The 22,477-nt window shown below is 41.9% G+C and overlaps 1 protein-coding gene across 9 annotated transcripts in view; it reads right to left on the reverse strand.

Annotated features, from left to right (window-relative positions):
• The window catches only part of ASAP1 (ArfGAP with SH3 domain, ankyrin repeat and PH domain 1), a 165,922-nt gene that overhangs the window by 131,232 nt on the left and 12,213 nt on the right, over positions 1-22,477 (reverse strand). For 7 of the 9 annotated variants that reach the window (XM_046929230.1, XM_025148178.3, XM_425945.8 and 4 more), the window contains exon 1: positions 4,364-4,652. The exons of 1 other annotated variant lie outside the window; for it this stretch is intronic. The gene's annotated coding sequence lies outside the window, so the exon portion shown is untranslated. Of the gene's footprint in view, positions 1-4,181; positions 4,344-4,363; positions 4,653-22,477 lie in introns of those variants that run through there. One more of the 9 variants, XM_040690866.2, reaches the window with a different exon arrangement.

Consider the following 22,477-nt stretch of genomic DNA (forward strand, 5'->3'; position numbering starts at 1 on the left):
TGCTTGGTTGTCACCTCTTTTCTCTGCCTCACGCTTCCTGATGGATACTTTGCCCAACACACCAATAAAGACATGAATCAGAGTAGGGTATATCTGCCCAACGCTGCCCTGTAGTGGCAGCAGGGAGGCTTGAAGACATGCAAGTTTTGTTTTGTTTTCCTCCTTGTGCTGTGGGGTGTGCAGGGCTTCCTGCTGCAGCCCCCCACTCTCTCTACTACCACTGCAGTTTCTTCGGAGTTAGCCACATGCTTCAAATTGTTCTGTGGTTAACCACTGAGAACAACCCCCCACACAAATACCTACAGATAGACTTGCTTGAGCCAGGATGGTAGCAAAGGGGACAGAAGAGGATGTGGGGGGGCTTCCTTTTCATTTTTGATGAGAATAAAATCAAGCTTTTTCTGACTTCTCCGAGCTGCTCGCAGCCACTGCGCTGGAGTGCGTGCTGCTTGTTGGCGTGTTCCCATTTGTTCACATTTCCTGCTGATGAGAAGAGCCTTGTTTGACAGCCCTGGCCCTGAACGCTGGGGGTTGCATCGTCAATTTGGTGTAAATCATCCTGCCTGGTGAATGGTAACAGAAAATACGACCTCCTCCTCGTGCATGCTGTGTGAACCCAAAGCTGGGGGAAGACTTCTGCACTTTGACATTGCCCTATCCCATATCCCTTAACTCTTATAAAAGCCGAATACTTTTCTGCTGACTCACAGAGGCAGATGGGTTTTGTTAACTCCAGACTTGAGATAGGGGAGGATGTGGGGAAAACATCGCTGTGTCTCAGGAAAGGCTCAGCCAGGCTTTGTGGTTTAGGGGAACCAAGCGAGGAGCTTTGGTATGGTATGCAGTCCAGGTTGAGCCCTGCTGCTCCCCATCCTCACTCTAATTAGTGCCTGGATAATGAGACAAAGAGTGCTTCCCTCTTCACCTGGTACCCTCTGTACTGCTGCTCCCCAAAGCCCAAGAGAGAACCTTAAAGCCAAGGGCAAAGGGAAAACAATTATTCCAAACAAGCCCATGGCTCTAAAATCCCTGGCAATGTCATTGTCTCTACTTAGGTCCTCTTGAATTATAGAATTAATGAAAGTGCTATCTGCTTGTATTTACTCTTAATTTTGAGGACTGTGAAGCCACTGAAGGAACTGTCTTACAAACTAAGTCCCATATGGAGACATCTTTCAAATGTGATTGGCACATCTGTTCCATGTAGTGCTAATGAGAGCGGACCCAAATGTAAATACAGATAATTATTTCACCATGTACCTTCAAGATCCTCATCAGTGGCCTTTCACTATCTAAAGGGGTCTATAAGAAAGAAGGGGGCAGACTCTTCAGCAAGGTCTGCTGTGACAGAACAGGGGAAGTGGTTTTAAACTAAGAGAGGAGAGATTTAGACTGGTTATAAGGAAGAAGTTTTTTTTTTTTACAAAAAGGGTGGTGAGGCACTGGAGCAGGTTGCCCATAGAGCTGGATGCCCCACAGTCGGAGACACTCAAGGTCAGGCAGTATTGGGCTCTGAGCAACCTGATTGACCTGTAGGTGTCTCTGCTCATTGCAGGGGGGTTGACTAGATGACCTTCAAAGGTCCATTCCAACTCAAAAATTCTTTGTCTGTGACTATTTTTGCTTATAATAGTTGATTAAAAACCCTACAAGGTGTCTAGAAGAGGTTTGAAGAAACAATCCAAAAGTGATCTACTTGCTCTACTTGCTCAGAAAAGAGGCAAAATTGTATTATTTGCTTTTTCCAGAAAATAACATGAAAAGAAGGAGTTAGAACCTCACAGTGTGCAGAAGAGTTTCAGGGACAGAGGCTTAGTTCCTCTGGTCCATTTATCTCTGAGCAAAGAAACATCACCACATGCATGAAGTTAGCTGTGCAGGACTCTTTTCCTGTCATAGCTGTTTATTTGCACATGCCAACAACAGTACGAATGGGCCAGCAGTTGTGATGGTAAATGGGTTGGACATTTGGAGGGAAGGTGCATCAGCTGAGCCTCCTCAGTGATGCAAAAAAGGAAGAAGAAGGAGGGAAAGAAAGAACAGGACCTACCTAATCTTAGAAAGTTTAATTGTGTGGTTGGTTATCAAAAAGTGGCTTTTTGCCACATTTATCTATTGGCAACTGAACAGATAAATCTTCACGTCCGGTCAGACCTCATCCTGCTGAAGGTATGGGAGCGAATGGCAGCAGAAACACAGAAAGAGCTGCTGGGGAACACTGGCACAGGAATCTGTGGTCATGGAGAGCTGAGGTGGGAATATTACATATAGGTGGCTCAAACTAATGTGATAATCATTTGTTAGGGAACAATTTAATGCTTGGTACAGTTATGTAAAGAGGTACAAGAAATCCCACAGTCTAAATCAAAGCAAGCCTTAAACCTTTGTAAGGGTTATTAGGAAAGGGAAAAAAAAAAAAAGCGGGAGGGGGGAGGAAAGAGAATTCACATTTATAAAAAGAAGCCTGCACACAATGAGCTGAAGGTTGTGCTTCTGCACTTCCTGGTCTGGGCGTGAGCAGAAGAGGAAATACCAAAATACCACCAGAAAAACTGTTCCCACAGCATTTCCAACCTGACTTAAACCAGAAAGCTCTGACTGTCCTGCAAAAAGGAGGGAAAAAGCAAAGGAGCCAATTCCAAGGCTTCTGCTCATCAGTCAGCCAACCACATTTCCAGACCTAGAGTTGGAAAGACCTATAGAAGTCTTCACATTTCTCCTTCTGTCCTCATCAGTGCACTGTTTTATGCACTTAACTGATGTTAGTGATGCTTTGACCCTTCTGCCATCTATGAGACATGCTCTAGCCACTTTAGTTGCAGGCTTGGGCAGGTAGGGCAGTAGGTCTGGTCTAACTCAGGTAAGGGGTTCATTGCTCTCCCTCTCTTTTTGGGGGGATAAGTCCCCTACACAGAGTGTACCCACCTATGTACATAGCAGGAACCAACATTTCAATGCATAAAATACCATCAGTTTCAGTGTTGCCCCATGTTAATAATTAAATTCCTGGAGGCTTGCAGGCAAAAAAAGATATGGGTTTGGCCAGACTGGTCTCACACAAACCTTCAGCAGATTCTGAAGAAAATCCTAAAAAAGAGCAGCAGAATCACATTCAAAGGATTGTGCAGAAATCTGCCACACCAGATAATTATTTAAACTTCAAAATTGGAAGCTTTGGAAAGAATTTGGAAAATGGTTCCTTCTCTTTGTTAGTATGAAAAGGTATTCTCTCCCATTAAACAAAAAATATTAAGTATTAAAGTCTTTTGAGTATGCATCACTACATGTAGTATTATATGCTAGAGGTCAGGACATTTTCAGTAGTCTAATGAAAATCAGGACTGAAATAAAAGCTGTTTTCCCTATAGATGTTTCTGAGTATATAAGCAATTTCTGAACTGAGGTTTTTTTTCCCTAAAATTAGAGAACCAAATCCCTGGATCAGGTCCAAGGAGCAGCTCAGGAATATGTAGTGGAAGCATGGCCTCCAGCTAAGGGACACAACAAAAGCTGCAGCAGTGATGATGCTTTATCTTCCACATCATCCTACCACAATGCTTCCATGGGTGCTGGCAATGAAATCCACTGCAAAGAGGTCTGAAAAGAAGATTCTTTTTTCTTTTCAGTGCTGATTCACTGATTTTGAGACCAGTCAACCCACCGTGCTCATGGCCATGGTTTAACTGAGAACACCTCAGGCTAGCAATAATGCTGCCAGGGGCTCTCACATCTGAAAATGAAGTGAAAACCTCAGCTAAGCCCAGTGTTTGAATGCAACTTTCCAGCTAGGGCAGCACAGCACTCAGCATTTTCCCTCCTACAGCGAAAGCCCCTTTCTGGCCTCCCGGCACACTGCTGCATGAAATACACTTCCAGCCCTACTGCAAACTTAGTTAAGAGACAATAGGAGAAATAGTTGGAACATGAGTTTTTTGTAAAATTTAAAAGTAGATCAAGAATAAAGCATGAAATACCAAGGAAGCACACAATAGCACTCGTAAAATTCTCTTTAAGGTCATTTTTTACAGAAGTTGAGACGTTGCAATTTACTACATGTGGCCCTAATGCTGCAAGACTTTTCTTACAGAGTTCTTCCTAAAGTCACTGAGGTTTTCTGTGTGAGTAAAAGCTACTTACATGGGCAAGGACTCGTAGAATCTGGCCTGATACGTAAAGCTTACCTGGATGTTATTTAGGCTGTAGAGCAACGTGCATTTTAGGAATGAGAAATGGACTTCAGTGATTCCTTTTGAAAAAGTTTTCCCTTCAGATTCACCCATCTGCTTTTTGCAGCTCTGCAGCCCCGCTCAGCCTTTGTCCTGCACGACACCCAGCACCCTCCCAGCCCACGCCTGCAACTCACCGGGATGTGCGTGGGCTGAATTCCCATGCCAGATGTGCTCCTCAGACCTAAGGCCATTATTCCATCTCAGACTAAAAAATATTCTCCCATGGTTAGCTGGAAAAGACCATGTTTCTTCAGGTTTTATTTCCACCAAAAAGAAAAAGGTGAAATAAAATAAAAGTCAAAAGTAAAAAACGACAGAGAGGAAATCCAGTGCACGGTGAGCCCAGAGTTCTGCAGGCTTAAGGGTGTTGCTCTGCATCCATAAATGTCCTGACCGGTGAGCAGACACAGGCACTACAACTGGAAAGAGAGCAGGAAGGAAAGCCAACCATGTGAGCAAAGTGAAAAAAAAAAAAAAAATGGAAGTTTTTTTCTTAAAAAAAAAAAAAAAAAAAGAGAGAGAGAGAGAAAAGGGTCTGCTCGGTGGACAGCACTTGGGCTGATAGCAGGGATTTCAGGAAATCCAAACACTCAGACAGGAAATCTGAACACTGGATAAACACGCCATAATCTCCACAGATACAGCTAACGTGCTGCCTCTCCGCTTAACCCTTCCGCTGCCCGTGGCGGGATGCAGTCCTGGCTGCAGTGCCTGGAAACACTGAGCTGCCCGGGGGGGCTCCCAGCCCTCCCCTCACTGCCTCCAGCCTCACATCCTGGTGGGGATACTTTCCTCTCTTTATCCCTACATAGTGATTTTCAGGTAGGGTTTCCTCCTCTGGGGGTGATGTCGCACTCAGGGTGCACACACACGTTTGTGTACTTTCAACCTGGGACTCCTGAACCAGTTTTACTTCTCCCTCTGCTTTCGCCCTCTCTCTTTGGCTGTAGCAGAAGATTGATGTGCCTGTCTGGGGGACATCGCAGGGTTCCAGTGATGATTTACTGTAGGGATGGCACAGGGGAGGGAAGAGGACCCCTGAAATTAGGGAGGTCTTAAAGGAGGAGGGGAGTTTGAAAACTCTCATGTTGTCAAGGAGTGTAGGATCAAGTTCTGCAGTCCTTAGGAAAATTAAGATGAAAAGTGTTTGGTTGCTTGTTACTGGATTGCGGATTTGGCTCTTTATGTCTTTTGGTTCACTCCGTAACATTAAGAACATCACTTTTTTTTTCCTTTGAGTCTTTTTACTTGCTTTATTTATTTACATAATCTACCTTGGTTAAACTATAAGTGTAAAACTCTTTATCAGCTACAACAATAAGGGAAAGCAATTGCACTTCCTATCAAAATAGAATCATAGAATTATTAAGGTTGGAAAATACCATTCAGATCATCTAGTCCAACTGTCAGCCCATCCCCACCATGCCCACTAACCCACGTCCCTCAGTGCCACATCCACACATTTCTTGAACACCTCCCTGTGTAAACCAGTGACCTAAAGATAGACAGGTGTAGAATGGACCCCTCACTCCCAAAAATGTAATTCATAAAATAAAGCTTATGTGAGAATTGTCCCACTGAAGTCCGTAGGGACTTCAAAACCCCAAACAAAGCCTCTGGGTGTTTGCAGCATGAGGATTTCACAGGCATTGGTTATGGCATTCCCTGAAAGTGGCCAAGTTTGGAAATCACACCTGCTCTGCAGAGGTAGGTTGTATGGGCCAGGTGATACTGTGGGGAACCTGGTAGTGAAACTGGGATGGAAACAGGATTTTGGGACATCTTTGCCTCCTGTATCCTCTGATCTCCAGCCCAGTTCTGCGTCAGGATACAGCTTCCGGGTCAGATCCTCTCATTTCTAGTTGTTCTCCCACTATTTTCTAGGATGTGTGAAGCCACTGATGGAGGTCAACCCCTGCAAACATGGTTGAAGCACAGGTGGCAGCATTTGTGCACAGGGCTGGTAGAACAAAGGCTTTGCTTTGAAGGCATGAAGTCATTCCCCTTGCCTAGGACATGCTACATGAGACAAGTACCAAATGGTTGCTTGATGATGTCAGGAGGGAATTGCTGGAAAAACAGGGAAAAATTAAAATCTCAGGGAAGTTTTTTTTTTTTCTTTTTTCCCCTTTTTTTTTTTCCATGTATTTTGCCTGAGCGCTACTTCAGTTATTCACTTATTTCCATAGAAGTTCTGCCTTCTACAATAGGAAAGCTCACCTTTCCTATTGTAGTCTCCTTTCACTGCCGCTCTTTCTAGTAGCAAAAGGAAAATAAAAACAGAGAAAAAGAACAAAGTACTGTCTTTGTTTTCAATTTAAGTGGGAAAAAGGAGAAAATAGTTATAAACCCCCAAAATATACATTTTTAGAAATTGCCTTTTTAAGTGGAAGAGACTTTTCATTTGAAAACATTCAAGCAGCACTAAGAAAAAAAAAATAGAGCTGGGGGAAGTGGGATATAATTTATTACCACTAACATCTGCTGTAAATCAGTTAAAAGTAGGCAAACATTCCCTGCCAGGACACAGTTAGGTCAAGGTGAGAGGGATAAAGCAATAATTAAAAGCCCAGCGTCCTCCAGCTACCTTCAGTGGGCTGTGAGCAGAAGAGCAAGTGCTTGCTGCAAAACTGGCCTTTGTCTTGAAAAAATTCAAAGTGGGAAAAAGATTCTTTGTTATGTTCAGTGGGCATCTATCAGTTTATTAAATGTTCCAACAGCTTTCATGCAGAACCACAAAAAGCTGTTACACTTTTTTGTTTCTCTAGTAAAGAACAGGTTGACAAAAGGTTGTGCTTACTGTGAAAAGTATCATTTGATGACAAACGTCTCTTCAAAAGCTCTGTTGTGAGATATTATTGTCCCTTAGTGAAAAGGAGAAAAGGGATGTGGTAGGTAGAATAGCAAAGCTAAAAAAAAAAAGAGAGAGAGAAACCTGAAACAAACCATACCGAAATATTTGGCAGAAACACAGCAGAGAGAAAACTTCAAACTCAGGTCAGCAGTTATTCAAGCTAAAAAAGTGGATGGGGATTCCTGAGAGGGCACAGCAGCTGCAAAATCTCCACTATCACCTGAGAAAAAAGGCAGTGGCTTTACCCAATGCACATGTGGAGATGCTTGCTCTTAAACTGAAAAAACTCACCCTCCCTTAATGCATCCACAGCAGCTGAGCTTCCTGCTCACTGCCTGTGTATCCCCGGGCTATAACTTTCTGTAGACCAACAGCTGAGAGTGAAATTCTCACTGTTTCAACGAAAAACTCTACAGCTACCGAATTAAGACAAATCAGTTCATTGAAGATTAAAAGGGTTTAGCGATGTATGTGAAAGATAAAGCACAGGAAACTGCAACTGAGATTGTGAGTAAAATGCCTGTGGATGAGTTATCATTAACCTGCGGGGCCCCAAGCTCTGTTATTTTTCATATTTCAACCACAAACCTTATGATTAGAAAGAGTTGTGAAATTTCTTCAATATAGAGTGAAAAAAAAAGATCAGTTCTTTAACTTCCACCACCCTACTAATTGGGTTTGGAGAAGACTTCAGCAAAACAATGAAAACATTTGGAGAAAAAAAGCTTTGGTATCCGCTTTGTCATCCTTCACCTTTCCGTCACACAGAGGCTTTTTACCCTTGAAAAAGTAACTTCATTTATTTGCATGCAACTAACTGACTTTCACTTTTGAGTGGGGATTTTCCCTGTGCGCTCAGCAGTACCACATCTTTTGATAGCTACCAGAAACTGTGTGCCACAGAAATACTGCAGCACGATTCTACCAGCTTCCACATTCGCACTTTATCTGTACTTCACAGAATCATAGAATCATAGAATTGCTTGGGTTAGAAGGGACCTCAAGGATCATGAAGCTCCAACCCCCCATCACAGGCAGGGCCACCAACTTCCACATTTAATACTAGACCAGGCTGCCCAGGGCCCCATCCAACCTGGCCTTGAACACCTCCAGGGACGGGGCATCCACAACCTCTCTGGGCAGCCTGTTCCAGCACCTCACCACTCTCATAGTAAAGAACTTCCCCCTGACACCCAACCTATATCTTCCCTCCTTTAAATTAAAACAATTTCCCCTCATCCTGCTGTTATCTATCCTTTCAAAGAGCTGATTCCCCTCCCGTTTATAGGCTCCCTTTAGGTACTGGAAGGCTGCAGTGAGGTCACCCCGCAGCCTTCTCTTCTCCAGGCTGAACAAGCTCAGCTCCCTCAGCCTGTCTTCATAGGGGAGGTGCCCTCTGATCATCTTTGTGACCCTTCTCTAGACCCTCTCCAACAGCTCCGTCTTTCTTGTACTGGGCACCCCAGGAGGATTTACAACAACATACACTTGTCTTAGCAAATGTTAGTACAAATCATTAGAAAATGCTAACGAAAAGGATTTCACTAATACTGACACAGCTTCCCATAACCTATAAACATTATTTTTCTCACAAAACTTCAGTAATTAGCTAGTTTAGAGACTTCTGGCCATTCAATTGAGCTGATGTTCAGTTTGAACATGTTTGCTTGGAGATCCCTGCCAATTTTGTTACGGTCCACTCCTTCCTAAACAAGCAGTCAAGGAGGTTTACTCCTGAGATCTGCATCCCTGCTGGCACTTCTGCACCCGCCAAGGCACCGAGCCCCTTCATCCAGCAGCAAACCACGTGCTCTTACATTAAACAACAGACATTGCTGTTTTCCTCACTGTTCATTCAGTGAAATATAGCAGAAGCTCTGTTCTAACTGGTTTAACAACATGTTTGCACATTTATTAAGCAAATAACACCTCTTGACGTTAGGAAAAGATCCAGGAATTGGAAACTGCTTTGACAAGAAGCACTTGACCCATGGTGGTTACTATAGGCTGTACCAATGCACAAGGACGCTGTGCACTTCATTTTCCATTGTTTTTATGTTTTAATAGTTTTCTTTTTCATAGGAAAAAGGAAGGACCAAAGCATTCATTTTTTTTTCCCCTTTCCCTTTCATTTTTCCTTCTTTGGTGTAATGACAAGAAGGGAAATTTTTTCAGTCTGCTTTTTCTCCCGTGCTTGTGTTTTTTCAAAGTGACAAAGGGGATACTGAAGCCAAATTCACAAAAACCCACACCTCTTTTTAATCAGTTCTACTCAGATAGAATATAGTCAACAAAAGCTACTAAGGAAAAGCACTTTCACATAAATATATTCTCATGGTGTGAGCATAGCTGCTGGTTCCATCATTTACTGTATGTGGAAATTCCAGATAATATTGAGATACTATTTGAATTACACACCACACATCCCAGTAGCAATTAAACAATGCTGTATGAGTAAAAAGCTGATATGTGAATTTCTGAGCGTCACTCTGCATCATTCTCTATAGGCGTCCAGGCTGGCAGCTCTGTTGAAAGGGCCACGTTAGGATATTTTGGATGCCATGCGCATTTCAACAGGCTTGAGTAGCTCTCACTTTGCCACCAATGTTTTCCTCAGCTTAATTTCTAAAAACTGGTGAAAAAGATGCGTCCCCAGTATGTTGTCATTGGTTTGTGGCAGGAAATGTATAGAATCATAGAATCATAGGACACTCAGAGTTGGAAGAGATCCTTAAAGGCCATCTAGTCCAACGCCTCTGCAATGAACGGGGACATCCACAGCTAGAACTGGTTGCTCAGAGCCCTATCCAGCCTCCTCTTCAGTGTCACCAGAGATGGAGCATCCAACACCTCTCTAAGTAACCTGTTCCAGTGCCTCACCATACTCACTGCAAAAGATTTTTTTCCTTATATCCATATAAATGACAAACACATCATGTGAACTCATGAATAAACACTATGACAAAGCCCCAGATGATCACAGGGTTGGTTTAGCAATTAAAGAATTCTTAAAAACAGGAATATAAATGTATCATGATCTGAGCCTGTGGAAGTCATATGAGTAACAATTTTAAGCTTTTCTTTTTTTTTTGGGGGGGGGGGGGGAGGGTTGTGAAGAGGAGAGGCACGTGAAATTAATGCTAACAATACTGTAAATCTCTTATTATCACAAGCTGTGTACATTTGAAAGTATGGATGGGTGCCATGAGGCTTATCATAGAGATGTGAGAGTCAACACTTCTATAAATGGTACAGATAGTGAATGTTAGTAGGATCTGGAAAAGGAAAGGCCACAAGAAAATAAAGATATTTCCAATTCCAATTATAGCTTTTGTTTGGAAATAGTTGATGACCATCATTACTGTCATGGAAGGACTGCAACACTTCCCCGAAGGAGGAACATGTTCTGTAGATGTCTCATTTCCCTGCTCAACCCTATTGCTTCACTCTTCTGGCTGGTCATGCTCTGGCTTTGTGCTCCTAAGAGAGATTCCTTCAGGTCTCCAGGAGGCAATGGCTGCCTTCATCTCACTCACTTGCCCACTGCGGGTGTTTGCTGGCTGAACTGTACGTCCTGGCTCATTTGGAAACACATACCTCTGTCTTATCTGTACTCCACTGCATTATCATCAGAAATTTCAAACTCTGCTGTGTACTATAGTCGCTGTTTTAGGGCTATACAGAACACGTGTGGAGGAAGGCCATACAATATCATGCATGAATTAAGTCTTCTGGCTGCCTTATATCCCATTCTGCAACCTGCTGTCTTAGCGTGTTTGCTGCTGAGCAAAACATTGACTCCTTTGGGGGTAAATATCTTCTTTTCTACCTTTTTTTTTTTTTTTTTGCAGTCTACACTACCCCACTGACTTTGTGCTTCAGAAGGAGGCTCCTATATCCCAGTGCTCAAATAATCATGCAGTAGTGCTCATGCAGTGCTTCTCATACAAATGAGGGATCACACAATTTCCCTCACGTGGTGGTCAGATGAATGAACTGCAGTTTGATCTTTGGTTACTCAGTGACTAAAGGCCAAGGGTTTATAATCTGTTCCAAACAGCCTCACACCTTCAAATCAAACTCCCTGTTCTCTAGGACCTGGAACACTCTGCCACAGCGGTGTCAATAAGTTTTTGGTGGCTTCTCACTTCTGACCCCTCTCCAGTCACTTCTCCTTACAATGGAAGTAGATGCAGTTTATATGGACTGGAATTTAGAATAGTTCAGCTGGAAGGGGCCTACAACGGTAATCACTGCCTGACCATGTGAAGTATAACCAAAAGTTGAAGCATGTTATTAAGGGCATAATCTAAATCTTCCTTGAATACTGGCAGATTTGAGGCATCCACAGGCTCTTGGAAGCCTGTTTCAGAGTTTGAGCATCCTCACCATAAATAAGTGTTTCTCGATGCACAGTCTGAACCCCATTGATACAACTTTGTGCAGTTCCCACACATCCTTCCATCAGTTACCAATGAGCAGAGACCAGCACCTCCCTCTCCACTTCTCAGGAGCTGAATAGTTCAGTGGTTATTTAGTGAATATTACAGAGTTCAACTTCTTCTTCTGGCCTTGGGCCCCTCACCCAGGCTTCATTTACGCTCACAAACCTCAGGGCACTTCCAAACTTCTGTGTCCAGTTATGTTTTAGCTTCATCCTAACCCAGAACCTGATCCAGTGATGTGCACTATCGCATTCCCCATACATTGCCCCATACCTCTTGCTCAGGAGGCACTCTGCCCTGGTCACTCTGATTGTCTCTTACCGTTATGAACTATGCGTCAGGTTTAGGTTGACTTTCTGCTTATGCGCTTTATGCTGGTTATGTTTGCACTATCAGTAGGGACTACATTTCAATTTACACCTTTGAGCTTGAATATCTCTTGGTGGTGAGCCTGTGGTCTTCCATCAGGTTGAAGCCTGAGAGCAGACTAGCACCTCTGTGATACAGATGATCAGAAACATCAAATGAAATCTTGAACCCTAAGCCAAAACATTTGCCTCAATTCTCCATTGGCAAATGGGGATTATCTCAATGTAGGACCTTACAATGCATGACTCAGATATGCTGCAGGACACAGGCTGGACAGGTGCTCCAGGAATGGGATTTGTGAGGCCTAAGCAAGTACTGTAAGCATGAGATGCTATCTAACATTCCTACCATTATTGCTCTAGTGGTCAAATGATTCTTTGCTGCATAGCAAACTAGAGAAAATGTATGTAAGGCAGTCTGGATGACATCAGTTTTCCCTTTCTTGCTTCAGCACTTTGTATACATTCAATATGAAAGCTCGGTTTTGTTTCATAAAATGTGCAAGAAGTTTAAACAGAAATACATTCTTGTCTGGGGGAGCTCCAAATTAAATGATTTCTAAAATGGGCCTGGAATCAAGACCCACTGATGTTTGCTGAGAGAAAAAGGAGAAGAATATTAACTTCTGTGGGAGGAGGAGCCGTACCTTAAAAAAAGAAGTTGCTATTGAATGCAAAGCTGGTTTGGAAAGCTCAGATAATTGGAAACACATGTTCCTGGCTGCAGGCATGCAGAACATAAACTGCAGAAGAAAAACAATAATAGAGAAGACACAGAGTATTTGAAAATATAGCTAGAGAAGTCAACGTTTTACAACTTGTTAATGGTGACTGTGCCTGAAATATTGTTTTGCTTTGTTATTAGCCTTAAGACTACAAATATATCAGTTGACTTTCCCATGTATGCTAACTTTATAATAAAATAGAGATTCCAGGTAAGTTGGATGATAGTATTACATAAGGAGAATATTTTAGTAAACTATCTGAGAAAAAATGACTCATAATGATACAGCTGAATATTTTATTTAAAACACAAAATGTGAATTACTTAGCACCTAAAAATAACACGCCCCCCTCTTCTAACTTTCAATGAACTGTGTTGACGTTGCAGGAGTTACTAACTTTTTCAGTGCAGCAAATCATCCTTTTTCTGTAGCCTGCTAATGCAAATATATTCAGGCCAAAGCTTTGAAATGAAAGCACACATAAACCCTCTCACTCCCACATTCCGTTTAGTTTGCAGCTTTTTGTGCTGCCTCTCCAAGATGATTCCTTCTTGGGTAGTAAAAGCCATGGGAAGAAGTAAAGGCTGTGAAAATCTGTACTGATAAATGTAGATTCGATGCATGCAGTGGAACACTCTATAACACAGCCATACTGTAGAGGAGAGTAGGCTGGTCACTTAAAGCTATGTGGGCAGAGCTGTTACAAACCCATCTCTTCCCCATCTAGACCGCTTCCCCATCTAGACCATCCCTGTCGGTTCTGTGTTCCTCGCTCCTTGTATCACCCCTGATTTTCCTTTGAAGGAGGTGAGTTTTGCAGCTCTCAGACAAGTGCCCAGCAAATGCTATGTACCAAAAGTACTCTGGACAATCTGGGTTGTTATAACCTAGTTATGGCTACATTTATGCTGGTGGTGTTCAAAGAGCTGACAAAAGGCACACCTCTGTCTGAAAAGCCATTTTACTGTCAAACTTCAAGTTCTTTTAATGGATGGAACGTGGGGGTAGGGAGAGGGGGTGGAGAGGGAGTTTTCCCTCTAACTTCATCATCTGGAATGACTCAAGCTTTCAAACTTCCATAAAGAAATAACTATTTAAAATAGATCAGCCCAAGACAGACAGCTAATGTAGACAATGTGACCCAAGTAGATGCCATTTAGCGAACTAATTTACTCTGGATTTTGATATGGTGGAGACTATTTTAGTAATCAGTGATGCTCCCTGCAAAAATCATCACCCAAAGGCCCCTGGAGTCAGCAGGAAAACTCTTCCTCAACTTCTGTGATCAGGTCAGCAATCTGAATCCTTTTAGTTCTGTGCTTTTAATTATATTTGTGGGCAAATGACAAATATGGTTGTTGGAGAAAATAGCTTGGTGCTTCAGAAGCCAAATCTAGCACTGCATTTCATACATTAGCATAAACTTGAATTTCACACATTTCATTGCCTCGCTTTGCTAATATTACTCAGTTTCTCTTCACTGTGGGCCACTTTAACTGTGTGGTTTAGTGTTTTTTCTTCTGCTAGCGTCCACATGATTTTTTTCATCTGTGAAAAAAAATAAAAAAGGCCTTTCAGAGAACAGATAGAAATAAATGCTGTATGCTGGGACCTTGAAAATCCTCTGCCATGGCCAGGGCTTTTTTTTAGTTTCTGCTCCAGTAGGAGCAGAAACTTATTCCCATGCCTACAGGTGTTTTCCAGCTTTTCTGTGATGAGCTCCCCATCTCAATAAAGAAATTGCCTCATGGCCACTTATCCTCCAAGTCATCATGTAACATCCCGGTGGCAATTTACATTACATGGAAAAGCATACTGAAAAAGCATTTATGCCTCTCTTTAAGAGATCTTTAGACGAATATAGGTATTGACCTTCTCGTAAAAGTTGATCACGGTTTCTGCTTTTGCTGTTGATCTCATCTCCTCCTTCCTTTGGCTCTGTTCCTCTCAGGTGAAGTCCAGGACGAAAGCCAGCATACAGCAGAACAGTGAGCTCACTGGTGTTCTGTAGACCTCAGGAATATGCATCACAGTCCTTTTCTGGTGTGAATCTTCAATGTGACATGCAAAGTGCTAACAGAATCATAGATCAGGTCTGATTACCAAAATAAAAGAAAAGAAAGTGAAAACCTCCAGTGGTTACTTAGTTAAGAGCTTTACAGCCAAGTGTAATACCTCTTCCTGATGCATTCTGCTGTATTTTTCCAGTATCATTTTCCTTCTTCTTCAGAAACAACAGGATGGCACTGGGACCTGAACTCTGACTCTGCTGTTTCTGCTGCTCTGGTTGCTGATGCTGCTCTTTCGCAGCAGCTGAGCTGGATCCAGATGGAAGTGTGAGTTATCTTTCCTCTGAAGAAGAAACATTAGCAAAATCCCTGACACTTTTACATAGTTAAGAAGTTACTTCTGTCATTTCTTGGTGTGATAGATTGTAGACTATTAACATAGTCAAATTGCATGTGGAAATACCAAACTGTTTCTTGTTAACATAACAAATTAACATCAACCCCCATTCATTTTAAACACATGATATTCAGCACTTTCATACATTTATGTATGGAATGTGTAAGAAAGGACGTTTTTCATGGACTTGTAGAGATGGGCAAGTTGGAAATTTCAATACAAAATGGTACACAAAGTTGACATTAGCTATGACTGTCCATGAAAATATTTTACTACATGGATATGTATATAACTTCTGTGGACATTGTTCTCTTCTTACAACAAAGGCAAATCTTCAATGTCTGGTCTATTCTAGAAGGCTTCTTTAGGCCTGTCAGATGTCTGATCCTATGATACCATGTAGGACAATCTGGGATAAGAAAATAATGTGACAGCGATTAAATGTCGAGCTGCAGTACGTGTAGTAACAGCAGGGAATTCCTATTAGCTGTTGTCTATCACCAACTACTTAATGTCAACCTTTGTTGTCAGAATTTTTATATTTATTTATGTTTTCAGGAACTGTTTTTGAATGAGTCCAAATGTGTACCTGCATCATTGGAGTAAAGCAAAAGCTAGAAGTAATCCAGTCAAAGCTTTGTCATTTGGGATATTCTCTCTAACTAAGAGGACTTTCATGAACTCATAATAACAATTAATAATATGAGAAGAGTTTGTCAGAACATTCCTGATCTAAGTAATGCGGTGAAAATTTATGAGGGCTGTAGAAAACAGGCAAAAGGAAGGAAGCCATGGGTTCCTTAACTTTAGATAACCTATGACTTAAGTGTCTGATTCCTTATCTGAGATCTTCCTCCAGAGGAGATCCTGATGCTTAAGCAGGGCTGTGCAACAGGGCATCAGATGATGGCGTTGTTGACTCCAGAGCACTGAAGGAGGCTGGCCAGCTCCCAAGAATCAAAAGCCTCTCAAGTATTGTGCATGCTGACAACAAAATGCAGCAGAGAAATTTTCCTCTTATATTTATGAGCAAGAGAACACAATACGTGTGTTACCCATGCAAGATGCTGTACCATTTTTAGGGGATTAAATGGAACTGGTTATATATAGTGCAGCAGTTATTCCAACATCAATGAATGCTGGGGTGCAATTTTGCTGGAGGCAAGTGTGCTGAGCAATATCTGATTTTAATGTAAACCAAAGCAGTACTCAGTGCAAGTGAGGTTAGTAGTGTTATTTCTTCACATCACGCTCATTCTCTGATTAATCCCAGGTCATCTGTTGTGTATCCAGAGGCATTTTACTCATCCATCAGAGCTGCAGTAGCTGCTTATTGGTGTTCAGAAATCCAGATGAAGCTGTGAGAGAACAGGAGCCCACGTGGGAAGTGTGAACCAGAAAGCTGAAATTACAGCAGCTGGATTTTGGCCAGAAACACTAAGACTAAAAACTGAATTCTGAGAGAGCTGCTGAGACCTTAAGTGGCAGTCACAGGCAGGATGTTTGTTTTCCATCTCCTCCAGAGGACGGCACATCCAACAGCACTTTCCCATCTTTAAGACCAGGCTGAGACCTTTGTTCAGGACTGACTCAGAGGAAAGGGTGCCACTCAATGAATCACTGCTTGACTTCCCTCAGTCTGGGGGTATTCCTTTGAGACCTCAAAGCTCGCTCCAGAGCCATCCTGCTTGATGAATGGGAAGTACTCTGATGAACACATGGAGAACGTTGCTGCAGGCCCAGCGCTCTGAAAGTGTGTATACTGCCCAAGGCCTGCTCCAGAAAATGAATTCACATATGCTTAACTCTACACTTCGGAGGCATAATCCCATTAATTTAAATGGGATTACTCCTGGGCTTAAATTCCTGCAGGATCAGCACTGAGCTCTGTGGCTGCAGCTGCCAGTTGCACAATGAATGGTGTAACAAGAGCGTTGCTCATTCAGGGTTGTTGCTGCCCCACTGTTTTGGATTTGGAGGCTCTTGGCTCTCCCATGTGCTTGAAACTTGGGGAACACCTAGGAGGCCCCACTGGTTGAACATTCCCATTGCTCATATACTCAAAAGTGAAACCTCAATTCTAAGATCTCCTGAATATAAGCTTTATTTAATCTCCCCTTACCTGCAAAGCTATTTCAAGTCTTCTATGGACTCTACCTCTATGTAAACCCCAGGCTTCATGGATGGTTTTTGTGTCTGCCGCTATTCATGGATCTCCTTAACTGCTTTGATCAGTACAGTACAAGGAACCCTTCCTCCTTGCTTATCTTCTCTAAACAAGTATATTTCCTCCTGCTTAACATCTTTCTGCTAATCTCCTCCATCCTGCTGGAGCAGACTGCCTCTAAAAAGAATTATTGTCTCTGCTCACCTTTGGGTCATTTTGGTCAGTGGACCCTAATGGCAGCCCAAGATAAACACATTGTCTGTAAGAGGAAAGTTAGTTACAGCTGAATATGAAAACATACTGCCTTATAGCATGCACTGATCTTCTTTTCTATGTAGTTGCTGATTTTTGTCAGAAATCACCTGGCTGCTTCTTTTTTAAATGAATCAATAAGCCCACAAGGGTAGCAACTGTATTTTAATAAATAGCTGTATAAAATAATTAATAAATAGCTTACAGTTAAGGGCTGATATATGACATGTATATATATGCCTAACAGAGATCTGGGAGAGGCAGTCTCTGAGGAAAGTTAATTTCTTTTGTTCAACTGCATGTATTTTAACATTTTGGTTTTAGGGAAAAAAAAAATCTCCCACTGGAGACCTTTTATGCCAAATTTGAGCCTGGAGCAAATTTTTATGGCTGAGTTGCAGTAACCCCTTGAATATAGGGGTTTATAATGGAAACTCTGACAAACCCTTAGCTAGAGTGCTTCTAACAGATGTTTCTGTAATGAAAGCTGTGCAGAATAGGCATCAGAGAGCAAAACTGTACTTTGTGTTTTGCAAAGATTTCAAGTGACTGTGCACAGTTCACAAAGTGATGGTGGCTTTAACCCAAATCACAATACTCACACCAGGCTGCACACTGGGGATGTGCATAAATTAACAATAATACTGTTCTGGTAAAGCAGCTAGCTGTTGAACATAACTTCCTGCCTCTCTTGTATAGATTTGAAAAGCAAGTTATTTTGCAGTCCTGAAGAGCAATTCAACAATCTGGAAAAGGTGGTGATGATAGATATGATTTTGTTCATAGTGCCTTTGAGATGGATGTCATTACTGTTCAATTAAACAACTGGTCTGAACAGAACCCAAATGTACTCCTTCATAACTGAGAAGAATTTTTCCTGTTTCCCCATGCCACGGCAACTCTGGCAATCTCTGACCACTTTGCCTCCTTCCCTGGAGGGTGGATGAGTGCAACTGGGTGGCTGGGTTGCACAGTGCTGGCTTGTCTGCAGACAGCATGGGCTCAAGAAGGTTGGGATGCTCTAGGGATGTAACTGGGCAGAGAATGAGACAGCCATGCACTCACAGCACTCCGGTAACCCAGAGACCCAGATGTTTTGGCCCATGTTCACTGAAAAGTTGATGCCTGGCTAAAACAGAATTAGTAAGAGAAAAAGAGCTCAAGTCTATAGCTTCTTCAGAATGGGAGGTTTTAATTCTAGAAATGTTACCAGAGTGTGTTTTGGTCTTTGTTTCAGTCTTCCTGCCTGTGCTCGTTACGTGGAGATCAGAGTCACTGGACCATCATCTGAGGGTGTGTTTGATTGTGCTGTGGAGATCTTGGCAGTCAGCTGCAATCCACACAGGGCTTGTGGATCCTTCAGTGGCAGGATGGAAATGATATTTAAGTATGTCATAAAAGCACAAATTTGTTCCAATGCCTTCCTCTTTATCATGGTGCTTTGCCAGGCTGAATTCCTTTTGAGTAAATAGCAACAATAACGTGTAATTAGTGTTCTCCTGGTTAATGCTCTATTAATGTGCAGTGCTCAGAAAAATGTAGTCCTTGGGATCCTATTCATAGAATCATCATAGAATCATAGAATGGTTTAGGCTGGGGGGAACCTTAATGATTATCTAGTTCCAACCCCCCTGCTGTGGGCAGGGTTGCCACCACCATATCAGGCTGCCCAGGGCCCCATCCAACCTGGCAATGAATGCCTCCAGGCATGGGCCATCCTCAGCTTCTCTGGGCAGCAGTGCCAGTGCCTCAACACCTTTGAGTAAAAAAGTTCCTCCTAACATCTAGTCTAAACCCCCTTTTCGTTTAAAGCCATTTCCCCTTGTCCTTCTATTCATCATAACCTTGCAGGTAGTTTAGAGTAACTGTGTTCCTTGTGTGAAAACTGCACTCTCATCCATATGTACTCTACTCCAGTGAATAGAGGCATGTGTAGGTACTCAAAAATGGAAATGAAACTGTGGTTAATACATCCTTCAAGCACTAATGAGAGAAACCAGACCCCTAATTACAGAATCTCGAACTAAGCTTGGCAGGGATCTCTGGGTCCATCTGGTCCCATCTGAATCCCTGCACAAGTAGGGCCACCACGAGCAAGACCACATTCAGATGTTTTTTGAAGATCTCTAGATTAACTTCATCAATTCACTTTTGAGATCACTGTCATGTTATTTCTAGGGCCATGATAATACGAAATCATGTGTGTTCAGGACTGCTTCCTGGAGTGAGTTCCTCAGTGTCATTGCATTTGTTGTCATTGCATTGTTTGTGGATTCAGAAGGGTTCAAGCTACCTGCCACAGTGAAGCTGTTCTAGACTTTCAGGATGGCTCAGGGCAATAGCATGTTATTGTCTAAATTAAGATGTCCATTGAATGTCCTATCTTGCCACCTGCTATTAATTTCTCAATTATCAACTCCTTGGATATAGTTTGGCTGCAACTCTTTACAGTTTTCCTGGCTTTCCATCTTTGCTTTTTGTTTGTCATGGTCCTGAAAAAACATGAGGCAATGACCTTCCCAAATGACAGCTCTGGTGCATCAGAGCTGAAATGGTGTAACAGTTGCCCCAGCTTCCCTCAAGCAGAGCTCAGCCTACCCTGGGACAAGGAGCTCGTCATCACATGGCTGCCTCCTGACCATCAATTTTGTTGTTCTGAAAAGCTTAATGTTTTGAGAAGCTCAGTGTTTCTACCAGCTATCCTTTATCTTTTTGTGGTGAAGCAATCAAGAAACAGCAGATAGCTTTCTTCTGAGTGAAACCAGTAAATTTGTTGTAATAGATTCAAAAGTGGGGAATTTATGTTTATCTTAGCAGAGGGACAAATAGTGCAGTTGTAACTGTAAACAGAGAGAAAAGGAAAAGTGGAGAAGTGCAATACAGGAACAGTCTCATGAGAACACTCTCTCAAGCTTACCTTTCATCAGTCACTCTGGACTAAAGGAATAAATATTTCATACTTTCCTTTATCTACACCACAGCCACCTCATCTCTTGGCAAATTTGGGCCTATACATTCCTATCCTTAACAGACCCCTAAGAATCCTACTCTGGAAAATCTGCTTTGTTATTTAAGGAAATTACACTCAGAGGAAATAAACTGTAATCAAGTATTCACTGTTTGGACTTAGGAACCACTAATCTCTGATTTGCCTGCCAAAACTGACTTCCTGCAGAATCCTGGGCAAAGCACAAGTGTGCAAATTTTAGGTGTCAAAAAATCAATAGCTGTTCTGGAATGAAACTTTCAGTACCTCTGTTTCTATAACTGAATGTCCACACAGCCAAATTTCAGTTCACAGAAGCATTATGGTCATTAAAATACATGGACACTATATGAATGCTACAGGGTTTATTTTAATGGGAAACCCTGAATAGTGTATTCTGCTTATTCTTTATGTGGATGATAGTTACATCCATCCTGAATGATCATCATTAGGTCAAACATGACCCATGGCAGTGAATGACTTTCACTACATAAATAAATTTATTTATTTCACCCAGTGCAATGCTCTCTCTCGTGCTCTGTATTTTGGCATCTATTCCACTGTCTGGCTTCTTGGCAGAAGGCTGTGCAGGTTGTCAGAGGAGTCGGAGTGAACTGATACATCCATTTGCTGGCCATTTGAAATGCTGGCTATCTTCCAGACATTAATCTGTTCCTCTCACTTAGACTCATGTATGAACAATAAATTAGCTAGGAGTGAGCAGTGACGTACTCTGAAACTTTATATGTGTGCATGTTTAAGAACATCCATAAAAAGACATTAGAATTCAGGATATATTACTGCATTCAGTCTATACAAAAGGAGGCTAAGGTGCGGAGTGGTAGAGAATCATACCCTTTTAGTGCTCAACCTCTTAGATCATGAAAGGTAATGATAGATTTTAATTAGCAATGTCATCTTGGTTTGTGATTTCTTTATCTCCAACAATTTATTGTATCAATTCAGTTCATGGTAGTAAAGTGGCTATGAAAGACATGGACCAAGGGTTAATTTCTGGCTGCCTTTAAATCAATGGCAGAATTCCCAATGACTTCAAAGAATGAAGATCTCACCTGACTTCTCAGCTGGTGTAAGCTGACATACCTCCGTACACTTCAATAAAATCAATGAAGTCTTGATGATTTATTGCAAGTGAGAATCTGGCCCTTAAGCTATTAAGGCCTATAATTTATAAAGCTATAATTATGGAACTATATTTCCATCAAGGATTTCTGGCAATATCATGGACCAGAGTTAAGTGAATTTTGCAAATAAATGTAATGGTCTTGAAGTGCAGTGCAAATACCTCCCTCTTTCTAGATAAGACTCTCAGCACAAAGATATTAAAATATATTTTATCCACTCACAACAATAATTGGAAAAGAAATGTTAGCTGCTGACTTGAGATACCCTGGGCAGTGAATCAAAACATGCAGTTTGAACCAGCCACTCTTCAAACCATGGATGGTGCATAGCACTGCTGTGAGATCTTCAGGCATAAAAATCTCCTCTTGAATGTGATTTTTCTTTTAGTTATCATTACCTACCAGCTTTGATATAAGGGTTTTAATTTCAAAGCTAAACACATTCAGATAGCACACAGGTGTCTGGACTTCTGTAAGATTGTGATGTAAAGTAACAACTGTGTGTGCATGAACAGCAGGAGTGGTTGGAGCCTCATAATAAGGAGCGAACAGCAGAGATGTTTTTGAGGTAGGAACACAGACCGTGAATGAAGGAAATGATATTACACACTTTTGCTTCTTTCCTGCCCTCTTTCCGCATTCTGACTGTAAATCCGTATTTGGATAATTAGTCACCCAATTGGACACAGTTATATACAAACAATAAATGTTCTTGCGTACTTGAACTAGGCCTATAAAGATGTGTGTATACCACTGTGTCATCCTTCAACTAAAAATCCAACCCTTCTGGTTTCTCTGATGACTTTTAGGTCCTGAAAATGCAATGAAACCCATACATAATTAATCTTCATTGGAAAGATGTGACTGAATCACAACCCTGAATCTGAAAAAGTCTGGGAC

The sequence above is a fragment of the Gallus gallus genome, chromosome 2 (assembly GCF_016699485.2).
Source record: "Gallus gallus isolate bGalGal1 chromosome 2, bGalGal1.mat.broiler.GRCg7b, whole genome shotgun sequence".
Classification (NCBI taxonomy): Eukaryota; Metazoa; Chordata; class Aves; order Galliformes; family Phasianidae; genus Gallus; species Gallus gallus.